Here is a 17,502-nt window from a genome sequence, read left to right as displayed (position 1 = left end):
AATAACAAAGAACTGCTGGCATTCCTACAGGACTTCTCTTCCTGAAAGTACAAAGTAGCGTAGTGCCTCTAAGTGAACCTTCAAAACCACTCACGGTTAACCTAATCCTACTACCATGAGTGAGAGCAAGGGTAAGCAATGCAGAAATCTTTAAGAATCCCACCAGGAATGTTTCAAACCACTCTTGCTCATTGTGTTTATAAATTGTTCAGAAACACACCAAAACTACAGCCAAGAGCTGTATATACATATGGGCAAGGGCTGCAGAATACAAAGTGAGGCACTCTTGCGAGAAGGGAACACACAGATTAAGAAACCCACTTAACACTGCAGACACAATGTATGAGGCTTTGTTGAGAAAGCAAATTTTAGATCGCTCCTCTAATGACAAGCGTGGCGTAAGGACCGTCCCCGGCGGCCTGACAGGCAGTTGTTTGGGAAGGCACGCTGCGTCTTGACTCACAGGGCTGGGACTACCCCGGAGCTGTTGCGAATCCCAGCGGTACGAACATAGCATCGCTGTTTACAGCGAGGGAGGGGATGGATGGGTACATTAGCAAGGAAGGTAGGAGGGAAGATAACTAGAGACGTAATGTGCCAAGGTATAATCTTCATCCTAAAGCACTTTCTCAGTAAAGCTCACCATGCCTCTATAAGAGTTGCATTGCCGTATCAGGGCAACACAGGAATTTGTTGACAAAATGAAGACTTAAAAGCAGGCCCCCAGAGCGTCGGGCTGGTGTTGCACTGCTGCATCCTTGTGCTGGTCCCTCAATAGGCTCTTGAGGCAATAGCGGGGAATAGTGTTGCACAGGGAGGACTTGCGGGTATGGGTGGGATGGCTCAAGGTGAAAAGCACTATTCAAAACAAGAACAGAATCCGGCCCAGCTGCTGTTTTTAACTAGATAAAGTGGGAGTGAGCTAGGTTTTCTAGCTAGCATGGCTCTTTTCTAAAGCAAATTTTGCAAAGTGTCAACGAGTACAAAGCTCTCCCAAAGCACAGATTTTCAAAAGAAAAATGCACAAAGATTCTCTGCAAGAATTAAGGGGCTGCAATCTTCCAAGGGGTAGATATGTAGATATTTTTATATTTCATATCATATTGAATAAATGCCATCCCTCTTTGCCATGCAGCTATTTTTGAATCTTAATGAATTATTTGAGTGATAACCAGCAGCTGTATTTGTTGAGAAATGAACGCATTTAAGTGATAAGATTCTATTTTAATATTTATGAATTTTAAGCTTCATAGAAACATTGAAATGTGATAAATATCAGCAAAAGTTTTTCCGGTTGCTGAAACTGAGATTAGAATAATGTTTTGGATTGTGATTTATTCATTACATTTCAAAGGGAAAGACAACAAAAAGTCTAAACTGCTCTCCCTCCTCTCAGGCCTACAGCAGTAATAAATGATTTATGAGAAACTTTCCCAAGCTGAGAATCACCAAACTCTTTTCTTTAAAACATTTGCCTTTTTTCTGTTTTCCACTAGTCACCTATGCAAGAGAATTACAAGCAGGATTTGCAGGAATGGTTAAACACTGGAGGCGTTAGGCTGTGATGTACCTGTAATCCAAAGTTTTCACAATAATTAGTGTCTTATATTAAATAAAACTATCAAATGTTTGTAAGATTTTAAAAAGATTTTGAGGGGATCCACTGGAAGTGGTCATAACTTTCATTACGATACAATTCCAGAAAGCTCAAAAGATACTTTAGCTGCTCTAGTTAGCCTTGTGCCCATACCATGACCCCTCCAGTGGCACATCCAACTGTCTGTGTCCCAGCTTCTCCAACCAGGATTATTAAATGAACCAGTTAAAATGAAAAAAAAAAAAAACAAAACCAAAACCCACTTTTAATTGCATCCTCATTTTGCCTTTTTAAGAAATGGCTCATGAGCAACAGTGTGCAAATATATCACTCCACACAGGGCTTGTGGGTGTCCCACCTCTCACAGCAGCAGAATACTAATGCTTCCCAAAAGTGGCTATTATATATTTATGGAGAAGCCAGATAATGGAATGAGTCAATTTATTCGACTGCATTGTCTTCAAAACAGCCAGCTTAAGCCTGAGTTTTGCAGTGCAGCTCTTCTGATCCGGCCGGTCTGATCAGTCTCTTGAGACTGAGCCCGGGTGCCCTCTGTAAGTCGGAGGGTGACTCCCCGAGCACGGACCGTGGTTAAAAACACTAAAACGCCAAACTGGGCTGGCCGTAAACTGCCTACAGGTGGTCTGGAAGGTGCCTGAATTTCCATGGCGTGACTCATCACCTTACCCTTACAAAAAAATTTACCAGAGCAGGAACTCCAGCTGGCTTAGATTTACCAACAAAAATTTGAGGTCTATTAATACACAACAAAAGATGATGATTGCAGTGATGGAAATAATTTTTGAACAAATGAAGCTGTATTGTTTCCACTGCTGCTGGGGACACATTTAGCTGACTAAAGAAAACAGGACCAGATTTAAGATCTGATGCAGCACCCAGTGAAGTAAATAATAAGACACTACTCTTGCCTTACAAAAATTGATTCTTAAACATTTTATAAATGTTGTTAGAAATATGCCTTTATAAATGGAATATTTCATATATAACATAGGTTCATGAAGACTTGCTGTAATATTCTATCAATTTTTATACTGAAGCTAACTGGTATAACCTTAGCCCAAGGAATATGAGGCCTGTAATTTATACTTCACCTATGAGATTTTTCCCAATGTTTTATTTAAAGTTCAATTTCCTAAATAAATCTGCATATGGTGTTGATAAAATAAATTTTTAAATCCAACAAGGCAACTTCAGCACTACCTTACAAGAATTCACTATTTACAAACTATGAATGCTAATAACAATGCCTAGTGTTTCTATAGAACTGTCATTGCTGGAAATATTGTGGTTTTGTAACATGAAGACCTTTATTTCTTTAAACAAAAGGTACTTGCTTTTAATAGTTTAATATTTTATTATTTTATTTTAGACAGCTTATCATATAGCTGTTATCTTAAACTTCGTGCATCTGAGCACCCATTATACAGTCCCAGCACATCCTGCTAAGTAGAGCTGGCTAATTTTGACAGCGAAATTAATAAAAATGAACAAAAGTGCTAAGCCTTCTTCTTCATTTAAAACTATAATCAGGATCAAACCAAGATGTCAATTTAATAGCACCCACAAATGACTACAGTTTGAATATTTTCCTTTCCAAATGTTCTTTTCTTTATATTAAACATTAACTCACAAGGAAGAAAAAATGCAGTAGCGAATAAACACAGTGAAAAGCTTTTCAGAATGAAAAACTAGTATTTATCCAATGAATAACCTTTACTTAGGCAAGAGAAGCAGAGTATGACTGAGGAAAGGAGGAGAAAAAAAGGGGAATGATTAAATGATTTAGATCACAGTAATCTATAATCTGGTTTCCATTCAGTTCCACTTGCACAGGCTACAATCTTTCTTCTTGCCATAGCTCAAGAAAGGCTATTCTTCTTCCAGAAATAAATGTAATTATGCTTATAAAATATTTTTTTATGCAGAAATATACTGGGTTACTCATTGCTGGGCGCATTTGCACAGTTGTTATATGGTACAGTAAGACTGCCAGTTAAAGCCCATTAATTGGTAGGTTATAATACAATCCACTTTATTTTTTAAGTGTTATGGAATGCAAAAATATTTCTATTTTACTGCTACATCTAAAAATGATAACTAGTCCTTCAATCAATGTATTTTACAGTACTGAACAGCTAGTCCAATTCTGTTTAATTTCCAATAAAGTTTACTGTTAAGAATGGTAGGTATGTTACTGCTGTAGCATCTCTACAGATTAGAGGAAATTAGAGAAATCTAATATTATGCTATTTTTTCACATGAACAGGGATAATTTCCAAACATCCCAGAAAATCCTGAAGGAATCTCTCCCTGCTGTTCACTCTCTCCTCCACCTCTTCCAAGCTCCCAGTTACTGTTTGCTCTGAAGAAGGGAAGGTTTCTCTCGGTAGTAGTGACCTCAGAGCAAATACACATGCATAGTTGGTTTGAAAAGACAAATTTTAGCCAAAGGGACATTCTGAAGTGAAGGTCCCAGGTAGAAGAAGAAACTTTGTTGACTTTCAGAAATACATTATTAAAAGAGCAAGTTTGGTGCTTTCTGCCATTTGACTCAACTGTTGGCCAATGAATCCTCCCATCTCCTCCCATCCAAAATCTGGCTCTCAGATTTAGATTTTTGTATGGCTTACAGTGAAGACAAACCAATGCATTTGTTTTCTTTAACTCCTGTTTGCTTCCATGGTCATGCATGAATTTCTGCTGTCCCAGGAGTTTCTGGAGCATATAAGTTGAGCTTCAACCAGCTGGAGTCTCCTGCTTCAGCTGATGTTTTAGTTAAGTGCTCTGCTCACTGCGGCTGAGGCAGGTTTTTCCTGCCCATATGGAGGAAAATAACATCTACATATGGGATATAGTATACAGGGAAAATTCTTGATGCAAGATATAATTTATGATGACATTTAACTCTCTTTAGTATTGATTTGTGAAGGCTGGAGGCCTGGCATTTTCAGAAAAGGATCCCCAGTCAGGGAATGCATTTCTTGTTTTGGTTTACAAAAGCCCAAATTTGACAACTCTGTGTCACTCCATCAGACTTTGTTTGCCTGTCTCCGTGACCAGTAGGTGCAGATGAAGACAGACGTCTGGGTCTTGCAAGTTTAGTTTTCTAAATAAGTGGCCTTTTTTCACACTTATTGCATGGCTTTTTCTCCAAGAACTCTATTGTCTGCCAGTTTATGGCACTTGGAAAGGTAATACTGAAGCAGCCTGTTAGAGAAGAGACATGCCTTCATACTGCCAGTAGCTTTATTCTTGTCTGGTTTTCTTGCTTTACTGTATGGCTAAACCAGAGCTTTCTAATTCGCTTTCTTAAGGCTGAGTTTCGTGATTCCAAACTATTCTGAGGATGTCTTGGTGACACCGTACGCCTGCTTGCTCAGACCTACAAGCCACAACATCTGCATTACAAGACAGCCACGCGACTGGCCCGTTACTGCACGCCTACTCACGGCCTCTGAAGGACTGGGCAGCTACAGTCCAACATGCTTACTGGAACCAGGGGGATTCATTGTGCTAACGTCAATATATTTTGGATCATGCCATGTTTTAGATGACAGGACTTCTGTCAAAAGGGCTGTGGAAATGGGACGGAAAGGTTTCAACTTTTTTTTTTTTTTAAATCAACTTAAACAACTCAAAGTATTCCAGATATCCTAACATTTGGAAAGAGTTCCTATAATGGATATCTTGCAAGCACCTTCCTAATTCCCCAGGAAAGATAGCTCTTATTAAAGCTAACCAGGGCAAGCTGTGATTTACCACCACACAGCCATCCTGTATCAAGGCACCAACACATAACCAGCTGAGAAATCACTGCTGAACAGCCCAGAATTCACACTCACTACCCTCAGGATGCACCACAGGGGGACAGGATCTTTTCTGCAGTCCTGCTACTGTTATAAGCACATGGATAGAAACATAAAGAATCAAATACAAGGCGCATTGAACTCACTTGCTCAGTGCAAGTACTATAGGCTTTCAGTGTTTTAAACTCACCACCAATCTTGGTGAACAGCATGTTGAACAGCAATATTGAATTTCCAGCTCTGCTCTGGCAGGACAGATGAGAAATACAATGCAATCTGGGGCACAAAGGTGTTCCCTGACATTGGAGATGGGCAATGTGAGCAAACAAGAGTGAATTAAAAGGGTTCATTGTCTTTTTGCAGAAAAACTACAGATGCTAGATAGTGTAGACTGTTTGCATATGTGACATCCAAACATGGTCATAATAACTGTCATTGCAGCCTGATTTGAAAATGGACAACAAGAGAGGATAAAACTTGACTAAATAATATGAAGGAAACACAGGGTAAATCATCTTGTGCAATCTTTCATATAGCAAAATTTCTAAAGGGAACTAGATGGAAACCCTATGTCTGCGACATTGCTATCCTCAGAGTAGAAATGCACAGCAAATAAAACATTCAAGACCAAATTTCAGTGGTAGGAGGATGAACTACATGAGATAGCCTTTCAGTTTTTCAAACCCCTGAGCTTTTCCAGTTCCTGACAATGCATCACAGCATCTCAGGAGAGTGTTTCAAGGCTTTAGAGACACAGCAAAACCCTCCTGGCTCCCAGAGCTCATTCCCCCCGGCAACATTGCAGAGTACAATTCCACCTCCGAGTTTCCTTACAGTAGCACAGGAGCTTTCTGCCTTTCCCTTCTCCATCCTCTCACATGTTATTGCTCCTTCAGTGATGCTGACTCAACCGTTTCTGCGCTAAACTAATTTTGTGAAATCTTTTGGGTTACATAAACCCTCCCCCACCTACTCCCCCCCCCCCCCTTTTTTTTTTTGAACTGTGATCCTTCCACTGGTCTGATGAATCACTAATCAGATGGGGTAATAAACTATGGTGTATGTGGGGGGAGGAAGGGACAGTAGCGGCTGAGGACAGTAAAGAATGGGAAACTCCAACCTGCTTTACCATCACGTTGCTATTGTGAAATCATGTTTTCTCTTTGAAGTGCATCTCCCTCTGAGTAAAGCAGATGAGCAGAATATATTCTTTTTGGTTTTGAGCCGCCTGAGCACGCAGATGGCACAAGGAGAAACTGCAGGCACCTGCCAGATGAAACACTGGGTGGGACTGAGACAGCCCCTGAGCTGTTCAACACTGCAGAGAGATTCCTGCCTGCTTCAGTGAGCTTGTGCCAGCTAGCTCAGTAACAAAGAAAATCATTAAAATAAAAGAGTTTTAAGTACAGTCAGTCCATTAGTTTCAGTTGCAGAACACACAGCTCCTGTTCCATCAAAATTTGGCCTGGTGAGAAGGTGGAGGCACAGCTGCTACACTACAAGTGAATCCCAGGAATGATTCTGGTATTTACAGAATATCTACTCTAGAGAGTGACAGAAGTAAGGTGGGATAATTAACTGATATAGTACAGTGCTATAAACTGAATCAGTCAGGGACAGACCATGGACTCGATGATCTTGAAGGTCTTTTCCAACCAAAATGATTCTATGATTCTATGATTTAATGCAGTATTTGCATTACCTAAACCATGTATTTGTATTATGAGAGACATGATATTATGTTATGAAAGATGACTGGACAGGGTTATGTGTTGTATGATCACTGAAAAAAAAGACAATCCTGAGCTTACAACAGGAGAATTAAAAAATGGCTGGATACAGGCAGTTGTGGGGAACAGAAGGAAAAACGACCTCTAGTTAGCTGGACAGGCTGCAGTCTTTGCGCACCTTGTACATTTAATCTTCTGTTTTGTTCTTTTTACAACAAAAGGGTTTTTTTTGCAATGTGAGACTTAAGGAGGATTAATAAAATATCCCAATAATGGGTAAGCAAGCAGAACACAACCACATCTAACTCAATTAGGTCAATTAGATCTGCTCTATAAAATTTTGTTTAAACCTACAGAAATCGCTCTGCCTTTTCACTCTTGTACGTGTAGTTGATCACTACCAAAGACAGGATATTAGTCTAGAGACATCTTTGGTCTTTCCTGTTATGGTCATTCTCTTGCTTGTATGTCCTCAGAAATGCATAAATTAAGGACACTAAAACATTCCTTTCTCATAGTGAAGATTAACTACAGCATCTTTTATAACGGTTTTTATCTACTACCTTTAAATTAGCCTGGAAAGAAAAATACTAATTTTGCTATCATTACAATATTCCCAAAAGAAAGCCCCAAGGCCTCTCCACATTCAGTGTCCAAAATCATTCCTTCATAAAGACCTTTGACCAGGCTGCAAAGTGAGTGGAAAGAGAAGAAAAATGTCCACATTTTCTAAAAGAGCTGCTGGCAAAAACAATTGTTAGGCTCATAACTGGTTATCATAAATAATTTACTTAGTGAACTATTATCTGTTTAAAGGGACTACTGTCAACAGGTATCTTCTGCATACCACGCTGGTAGTTACTAGATGGGAATACAGGTCCCATCTGAGATGACAATTTCTGTTGCTGTTTAGTGTGCAGCTGAGACTCTAAATTAACCCCACTCCCCACCCCCCTTCATTCTGCCACATTCGAAAATAAATCAAATAAATATATAGAGAAAACGATTAAGCCACTTTTTCTTTCAAAGTGTTTCTTGAATGACTGCCACTCATTCCATATTACCCTTCTTGCAAACGTCGTCTTTCAAAATGTCATTTTGAAGTATTCCTCAGTTGTTTTCTGCTCCTGTACCATATTTGAATGCTTCCCTACATTTGTTTTTAATCTTTTCACTAACGTGCCAAACGTTTTGCTTGTTGGGATGAATACTGTATAACCTAAAATCCCCTCACTGTTTACTTACTTCTACCTCTCATGTCCAAGCACTTCATCCTTTTCCCTATACATATATATAACGTGTTGATTTTGTACATGATGATCCAGAGATTATCATATTCCCAATGTCACCATCCAGTCATCCTGCTGCAACTTACACAAAATTGTTCCATTCCGCAAAATCTCCATTTTGTGAATAATTATTTTCAATTAAACAAAATGTAGTCTCTAATTAGCATTTTACTTATGAAGTTACTTTGCCCTTTGTACCACTGAGATTTTCTCTTTCCCTTTCTTACTTATTATTCAGGTGATTGCAAGCTGAAGATTTTCCATGTTTCCCAAAATTTGGTATCCAAGATTTTAGCTGGGGCACTGATAAATCTCTCCATCTTTCGAAGAGGTTTCTTTCTGATTTTAAAAAATATACCCAGTTGGTCTCTTTTCTTCTATTTGTAAGGATAAACTTTGCTTAGTTTTGGAGTTGAATAACCTTTCACCATTCTCTTGTTTCTTATTGATTCTGCTTGGATGTTAATTTTCTTCTGTCTTTTCACACATGGAAAATGAACATTGGGTTCTACTGTTCATTCTTTTTATTAAGTATTACAAGAAAAAACAGTTCAATGCAGTGTTCCTCCCTGTTTTTAAAAAAATTATTACCATCTCTAGAAGCTTTTCTAGGTTGTCGGGGGTTTTTTATAATACACAATTTTGGTTTTTAACCAACTTTACTTTCTTTTTTTCAGATTTATTTTTCTCTTCCAAGTTGTTAAATTTATTCTGTCACACTTCCAGGGTCAATCTCTGTCTACTTTTCTTAAAATTATTTTATTTGCATTTAGCTCTTTACTCTTTCTACGAAGGCAATATGCTGTATTGCTGCTGTAGATGAGTTGCAGAATTCCAGAGTACTTGTTTAATCACGAAACAACTATTTATTTGACACAACCCCCTCCGGCTACTTTCAAACAGTCATCAAAACAGGACTTTTTCCAAAACACGCCCTGCTGGACTATAGCAACTATGCTCTGGGGAGGAACAAAAATGCTCATCAGTTGGTGTTGGGGGGTCACGATCTTTGGTCATAAGTGTGCTTTACATTCCTGAAAAAATATCAGATTTTGAAATCTTTGTTATGAAATTTCAGCTGCCTTTTCTCTAGCTATGATGAATCTCCCTTCCTCTTCTAACATAAGTTGTTTTTCTTGACAGATTCCTCTTCTATTAGTAGTAGGGATGTTGAGATGTTGAGGAGGAGTTGTATTATGACCCAGAGCATATACTGAAACACAAAGGACAAATATGGGGATAACATCTCCTTTGCTCTTATCTCTGTCTTTGGAAATGTGTCCACTTGATACAACCACAAACTCGAGAACTTCTTTTAGGGGCTTCAATGCATATTAGAGGTAAGGTTTTTTTCTAGTAATGCAGCTGTTATTTACTAATTTATGATGCCGTTTGTTTTCACCCTGATACATATGATGTTAAAAGTACATTAAGAATTATAATAGATTTAGGAGGGTTATTTTTCTTCTTAAAATGTCTACTGAAGATCACTTATGCTCCCAAATATTGCTTAGAATAAGAGATTGCCTCTTAAACTCCTCTTTTGAGTTGCCATCCAAAATTTCAAGAGCATACACAACCAATACTACCAATAATAGCATTCAGAATAGATGAGAGGCCAAGTATAAACATGATTATGACAAAAAATATTTGCTTACTCATTCAAATAAGGGTTTTGGCCACACACTTCCCTCATATTGTACAGCATCGTTTCCAGTCAGGTTCGATAGAGAGCACAGAAACAATGAAAAAAACCAACTGGACAAAGATGTCAAGCACAAGTTAATGAAGTCATAGTGCCCCAAACAAAACAAAAATAAATTAGGAAAATACAGCACAGAAAGTAACATTTTATAGACAAAGAACAGTTCATGCTCTGTTGAAAGCCTGAGTATATCAAGATGTTTGAAAGGCAGTATGGAAGAATATTTCCTATTGTAAATTGCAATATGATAAGAAAATAATTTCTGAGTCTACTTATTTTATGTCAGGACATTTACTTTAAATTATTGATGGAATTATGCAAGCCCATTTCTGATCTCATATAGTTCATAATTTTAGTTCCTTCAGTTCATTGGGCACATCGAGAAAGGCAAAGATATGTACAGTGATACAGAAGAAAGCCAAGGCATTTTTTAAGACTCTAATCAGAGTATTACCCAATGCCTTCATTACCCAGATAATTTCCTGAATTCATATGGACTGGAAAAGCAGCATGAAAAAAACTTTCATAATCTAGGAATGACATAAAAATAATATATTGTTACTAAGGTTAGGCCTTGAAGAGACATATCTTGCGAGCGTTTTGTACAATTAGCAATATAATAAATTATTAAGTCTAATGGAAACCTTTATCAAAAGACTTAAAAATACCTTCATGAAGCTTAGCAAAAAATTTTATCTGGCTGTTTAGTTTCTAAAAGAAATGGCAACATTGCTTGTGTATAGAAAATGGCTGCCACATCATTATTGTTTCTTCTTTACTGAAATGGAATAACTATGAACAAATTGACCACAATTGCCCAGTCTTAAAGTTCTCTTTCAAACTTCTTATCTTCTGGACTCTGACTAAACATAATCCATATGCAATCCTCTACAATGTTTTCAAAATTTTACAACCTTATTCCCTTTGTATCTCATACCCTAATCTTACCTTATCCCCCCCCAAACACAACAAAGAGCATTACCTTGCAAGGGGGCATGCAAGTTCCAGGAACAATAAATATGTCAGGACAGAATAGGAAGAGTTTTCTAGCAGGAAAACTACTAACAGACCCAGTGGCCTCTGCATACTAACCAAAACCAAACAAAATGCCACCAACAAGCATGCAGATATGGCCTGATCTTACACATATTACAGGTCCCTGTGCTGCTCTATTTTATATGACTGTCCCACACTGAAGACGAGGACTACAAACCTACAGATCCCATACACAGATGCAGCAGAAGTGGAGGGAGATGGATCCATGTCCCACCCCTGAAATAAAACTCACATGTAAGACGAACACTACTCACATTAAGGAGATCTTCTCATGCTCCCTACATTGACAAGTGCATCCTGTGTTTTAAAAAAGGCAAAGAAAATTACACAATTCTTCCCCCAAAACCTCTTCCACACTTGTCTCCAATCTTTTGGCTCCTTGTCTTGACTGGTACATGGGATCAGCACCCTGGGGTCCTTTTCTGTCAAGAAGAGTCTTTATTCCATTCGACTAAATAAAAATATATGCACACGTTCACAGAAAGTGTATGACATAACATCTGCCAGCCATGACTTTTTGCAACCTTCAAAAGGTTTTTCTTTTACGTTTTGTTTTCTGTTTGGATTATTTTTCATTTCACCCTTCTTGATAGAAGACATCTATATTACAAACTATATTAATTATCCATAGTACAATACTGTTTAGCCATTTCCTAGGTAGTTATATATTTTCCTTGTGTATAAACAATATTAAACTCCTGTGTTGCAACTAAGTGTTCTTCAGTAAACCATTGCTGGGCTTTTTTTACTCTGTATGGCCAAGTACTTAGTGCAGGGTGATTTTGCCTCAGTTTGAAATGTCCCATACCGATTGAGACCAAAAGGCAGCTATATAATCAAGCCATAGCACTCTCTCCCCTGTAATTCTTCGATTCCTACTTCCAACAGAGCTACCATGCTATAATATGAACCGACATTAAGTTTAGACCAGTTAGAAAGGTTTCCTGTAAATCCCTCAACCCATCTATGCAGGTTTTCATAATGCCAGAAGAGAGCTGAGTACGAATAGCTCCTCCTAGCCCAAGTGCAAAGCTGCAATGAAAATCTTTTGTGTGCCCATGGGAAAACAATAAAACTTCCTGACAGCATCTTGCACTGTTTTCCAGTTATCGCTGCTGTTCATAAGGCTCTAAGTTTTCAGAGGAGATAGCTGGATGGGGAGCTGGACTCCTTGGGGAGTTAGCAATGAGCTCTAATGCTTTTTGCTTCTAAACTGCTTCTGCTGACTTAGTTCAAGTTTTTTTATCATCTTGACAGTAGAGTTAACAGGCCCACCGCCAGTCCACCATCATCACTTGCCTCTATTTCTGCAGCGTCACAGAGACAGGTGAGTCAGTGAAACATCCCCGTCTTAGGGCTCCTTTGCCTTCACAATCGCTCTGGCTGCCAAAATAGCAGGCACCTCAATCCCGTTATTACACCTTGCTGCTGTGATGCACCCACTGTTTGCGGTAGATGAGCTGTTTTTTGGACTTGGACTAGTCAGCTGCTCCCTGCGGGGTGGGGTAACCTCCCTCTGCTGCTATTAGCTGAGCACTCATACAGTTCAGATACGTGAACTGCAGATTGATTGCATAAATCACACGCAGAATTTTTTAAAAGCAGAATCACGATGTTAGCGCTCAGAACTGGTTAAAAAAAATAATCTACAGTTGATAAAAACTCCCCATTGCAGAATAAAAACCCCTCCCTGCTCATACCAATTTCCTTGTTCCTTCCTGATAAACAAACACATCCCAAGATAACAGCCTAACAGAACATCTATGCTGGCAGCCAGTGCAACCCCCCTGAGAATGGCTTATTTCCCCAAAGAGTCAGTTCATGAATGACGTGATTTACCACATTTCTGGATGTAACCGCTGTACCAGCTTCTTGGGGCTGGACAACACTTGAAAACCTGATCTCAGATGACTAAAGGGGTGAATTGACTCTGTTGCGGAGGGAAGGAGCGATACCATGCTCCTGGTGATGTTGAAGGCCAGGGGGGTGGCAGGAGGGCAGGCACCTCCGCTCCCTCTGTCCCACAGCCACACAGCAGCTGGAAAGAGAAATGCTTTCATCATGTAGTTACTGCTCCGAAAATTGATTTGATTATGACATTGTGCCAGGAGAGTGCAACCCACCCAATGTTAATCCATGGAAAGGAAAAGTCTGCAAGTTTTGAAAAAGCACAAGAAAATTCAGAGGATTTAGGTAGTTGAGCAGAAATGAAGTCCTGGTTGTTGATGAGAAAAATCTGGCTCCTCTCAGAAAGAGAACCAAACCATGTATCACTTCTCCAAAATAACTCCTGCATTTGTGAGAGCCTCAGAAGAATGAAATAAGCATCAGGTTGGGGCTGCCAAATGAGATGCAGCACTGCTGTACTACAGAGCAACAGCCACAGAAAAGAGATTGAACTGAAGGGGATCTGGAAGAAGCAGGGAGCACAGTCATTAAACCTGCCACGAAACCTGATTTGAATCCTTATTCATTTACTATGTTCTCCTCCTTACAGTCTTTATTCTTTCTAATGTTCTCCGTGCTGTAAGAGGCAAAAAATAAGCAGCACAGAATTTCTGTGTTGATGACAGACCTGTGGCCCAGAGCAGAAGAAAGTCCATGCTGGAAAAAGAATGACTAGTAACACTTGTGAGACATGTTGTGTCAACATGTGTGACAGATGCCAATCAGTAAGACTCCAGCTGAGCCTCAGCTACAAATTTAAGACCAGAAAAATTCTGGAGGATGGCTCAAGACAATAACGTCTTTTCACAGAGATCAGTTGGGGCTGTTTGCACCTGCTAAGCACATAGGGGTAAATCTGTCACCAGGCACGTGCCGTGTGGATCATACAATTTGAACACAGGGCATGTGCTCAGTTGCTATGTGATTTCAACTCAAGTCATCTTTATCATAAAATAATCTTTATTTTAAGAGCTATTAATTTTTCAATGCATAGTGGGTGCAACAACCTGTGACTCATCAAAGCCAGCCCATGCTGCTGCCTGTTGCCCTGGCTTTGCTCATCCCTCCTTCATCACTGGCAGCGTACCTAGGTGTGAGGTTGCGAGATCACAGGGGCTGCGAATGGCCCTGCATCATTTGTTTATACAGTGCTAAGCCAAATTTTGGTTCAACGGGCAATACAGCATTTAAACCATGCCATTAAACAGCTATAGTGGTATGCATGCAAAGCACTTAGGAAACTTGGTCAGTACTGGAGAGGTATTATGTTAAAAAAGGAGCAAGCTCCACATGGAGGAGGTGTTGAGAATTGGCTACAGTGTCTGTTAAGTTCAAATTCAGCTTGAATTAAATTAGCTTTCAGGAGACCTTTGAGTTGGTATGTTCAGAAACAAAACTAATGTCATTCTTTATGTCAGGGAGAAAAGCCAGTCACACGCTGGAGCCACAGACCTTGGGCACAAACAGATGAGAGCTGGAACGGATAGTTCAGCCGGTCCATCCTTCTGCCAGAGCAGCACTGTTTCAAATGAATGGCTCCCAAGCTGATGTGTTCAGAAGAGGTTCAGGTTTGCATGGCATTGGGAAGCCCTTGGGAAACAGATGTGGTCTGTTGGGATACATCTTAACAGAAGAATCACTAAACAGAGCAAGGGAAAGAAGTTAAAGACAGCTGGTGAATCACAAACATACGGTAAAGGACTGTGCCAAAGCAGGAAAAATGAAAAGAAGTTGAAGCAGAGATTTTTGAATAGGAGGCAGAGAACAGAGCAGAAGAGAGGTGAGGTAAGTCTGTGGCTGAGCGGGGACCGAGGCACAGAGATTACATGCACCAGACATATATCCTGAGACTGGATGTGCAGAGATAATATGGGGTATAAATTAGGATGCCTCAGTCAGAAGGGCTCTCCGGTAGCACCCAGCGCAACACACGCTCTTTCTCAGTGGATGGGAGAGAGCAGGAACTGCTGAGCTCTGCTCCATCCATATTACAGTTGCATACAGTGCCAGGATGGAGAGGTTTGTCGAGCCAGAAACATACTCTCCAACCTAAGAAAAAAATTGAATTTTGGAGGCAAAATTCTCTCAAATTTGAACTGAAACTAAACTACCCCCCCCCCCCAAAAAAAAACCCAAAACCAAACCCAAACCTCTTCCTTTTCCACTGTCAGGCTTGATCCTGAAACCACTGAAGCCACTTGAACTGGATGGTCTGCAGGAACAATTACCCTCAGTAGAGAGAGATAGTATGGGAATAAGGGAATTGGGAGCCATAAACTCTGACTCCCACATGTAAATGCAATATGCCTAATTTCCAGTTATCCTCATGGAGTTTTCAAAAAGCCAATTCTGCACAATTGACATTTTCTAATAAAAACTAGTCCACTGAAAAGTTATCAATCAGTTTCTACTTTCTCATTAGAAGTAATAATAAAAGGCAAACCAGAACCCTCTTACACAACTGTGGGGAAAACAAATAAATTAAGAGTAATGGAGAATTTGAACTAGTTAGGCATAAGGATAGAGACAATAAACAGAAGCAATACATCCAGGAAGATATCTGAAACACAAGATTGCTTATTTACACAGAACTTTGTAAAGGATTGCTGGAGAGAAACCAGTTCTTGCTTAGACTACAGTATAGAACTGAGGTTGTGATTTGAAATCAAGAAGTAAAATTAAGCATGGATAAAGCACCTTCCATAAACGTTTTGGTCAGGTAGTCACCAATGGGTTTAAATGACTAAAATGAGTCCCAACACAAGGAGAATAAACCAGAACATTTTAGAAGTAATGATAGGAAGTGTAAAATGGAACCTGAACAGAATTAAAACAAACAAGATGCAGCAGTACAGGCCACGGAACAAGCAAATGAATTTAATGTTGAACCAAAGCTTTGAATAGCCAGGGTGCAGTTTTACCTGAGCAAGGCTTCTAAAGATCACTGCAGTTCTCTGATGTGTCTCTTATCTGTGCTGTGCTCAGAACTGGACCAAAGATATTTCAGATCAGTGCTGTCAGATTCTTGGCATTTCTGCCATTTTCTTTGGATTCCACTCTCAATTAAACAGAGGAGAATCAAGCCTAATTTAAAAATACTGAATTAAGAGCAGCTTTATCTCAAGGATGAGCAGAGAAGAGCTGTAGTATTTTTAAAAGGTCCATTAAAGTACTCAGATGATTTATTCCTGAGGGCACAATCCTCCAGATTAAAATAACAAAAGATAGGCTTAACCCAATACAATAAGCACTATGCTAAAGACATATTATAAATCCATCCTTTTACAAATCAGTATAAAATCAGGATACAATATAAAAAAGAAGGAAATGAAAACTGGAGAGGGAAGAGGAAGAAAATAAGGCAAGACCAGCCATACGGCATTTAGAAACAAAGTTCTTATAACACATGATATTGATCTCATGCTGATAAGCGGTAATAACTTTCTTTTCAAGGTAATCTACAAGCTAATACCGATAGAAAAAAATTCCAAGTTTATATATAGAATGTCAATTCAAGTATGCTCTGACATTTAAATTGTTTTATAAAATTATGAAGCTAAAGCTGCTAGAAATATTCACTTACAAGCAAATAAACATCCACAGTAGTATCCACAACCCAAACATCAGCAAATGTTGGTAAAAGCATGAGAAACAGACAGCGAATTAGTCAGCTTCTGGTCAATAACTAAAATGACTATTCTGTACTCTTCACTCACTTTGACTAAAAGGAATCACACTGGGAAAATTAATTGGATTTTGTAAAGCACCATGGTTTGAAAAAGATCAAAGTGTTCTTAAGAATAAAAGTTATTTTTTAGGTCATGATTTTGTGATTGCTTCTTTAATGTGAGGCACTCTAAGAAGCAATTGTTTTAAAAGAACGATAGGTCAGTGATTGAACAGAAACTTGAAAAATAGCAAAAACAAATCGGTGACAGAGGGGGACATAATGCAAACAGAGACCATAAGAAATGGATGTGAGGTAAAAATAACCATAGAAGGCAGCTTTTTGTCCAAGCCTGGTTTTTCTGTTTTGGTTTTTTTTTTTTTTCCCCATGAGGTAAATATTGATTTAAATCTCAAGTTCAAATCTAGAATCATAAACAATTCTATTATTCCATTATTAGGAAAAGATTGTAGCCAGAGCAAATCATACAAACTCAACTAAAGAGTCCAACTGCCGCCACTAAGATGACTCGTGCAAGTCCATGTCTGTAGAGAGGGCCCTATGGCTATATATACCCTAGATACTGGGCCAGGGACAATTTTCTGGCTTTTAGACCAGCTGATGAACATCCATAAGGCTAAAATAGTTTGGCTCTGCTTAAAATGCTGAATGGCAACGCCATGT

At 39.1% G+C, this 17,502-nt stretch overlaps 1 protein-coding gene across 33 annotated transcripts in view; it reads right to left on the bottom strand.

Moving 5' to 3' along the window:
* Positions 1 to 17,502, bottom strand: part of DLG2 (discs large MAGUK scaffold protein 2) — a 1,027,713-nt gene that overhangs the window by 178,135 nt on the left and 832,076 nt on the right. The window lies entirely within an intron of this gene.

This window comes from Harpia harpyja, chromosome 17 (genome assembly GCF_026419915.1).
Source record: "Harpia harpyja isolate bHarHar1 chromosome 17, bHarHar1 primary haplotype, whole genome shotgun sequence".
Taxonomy (NCBI): domain Eukaryota; kingdom Metazoa; phylum Chordata; class Aves; order Accipitriformes; family Accipitridae; genus Harpia; species Harpia harpyja.
This window is presented reverse-complemented; position numbering and strand designations above follow the sequence as displayed.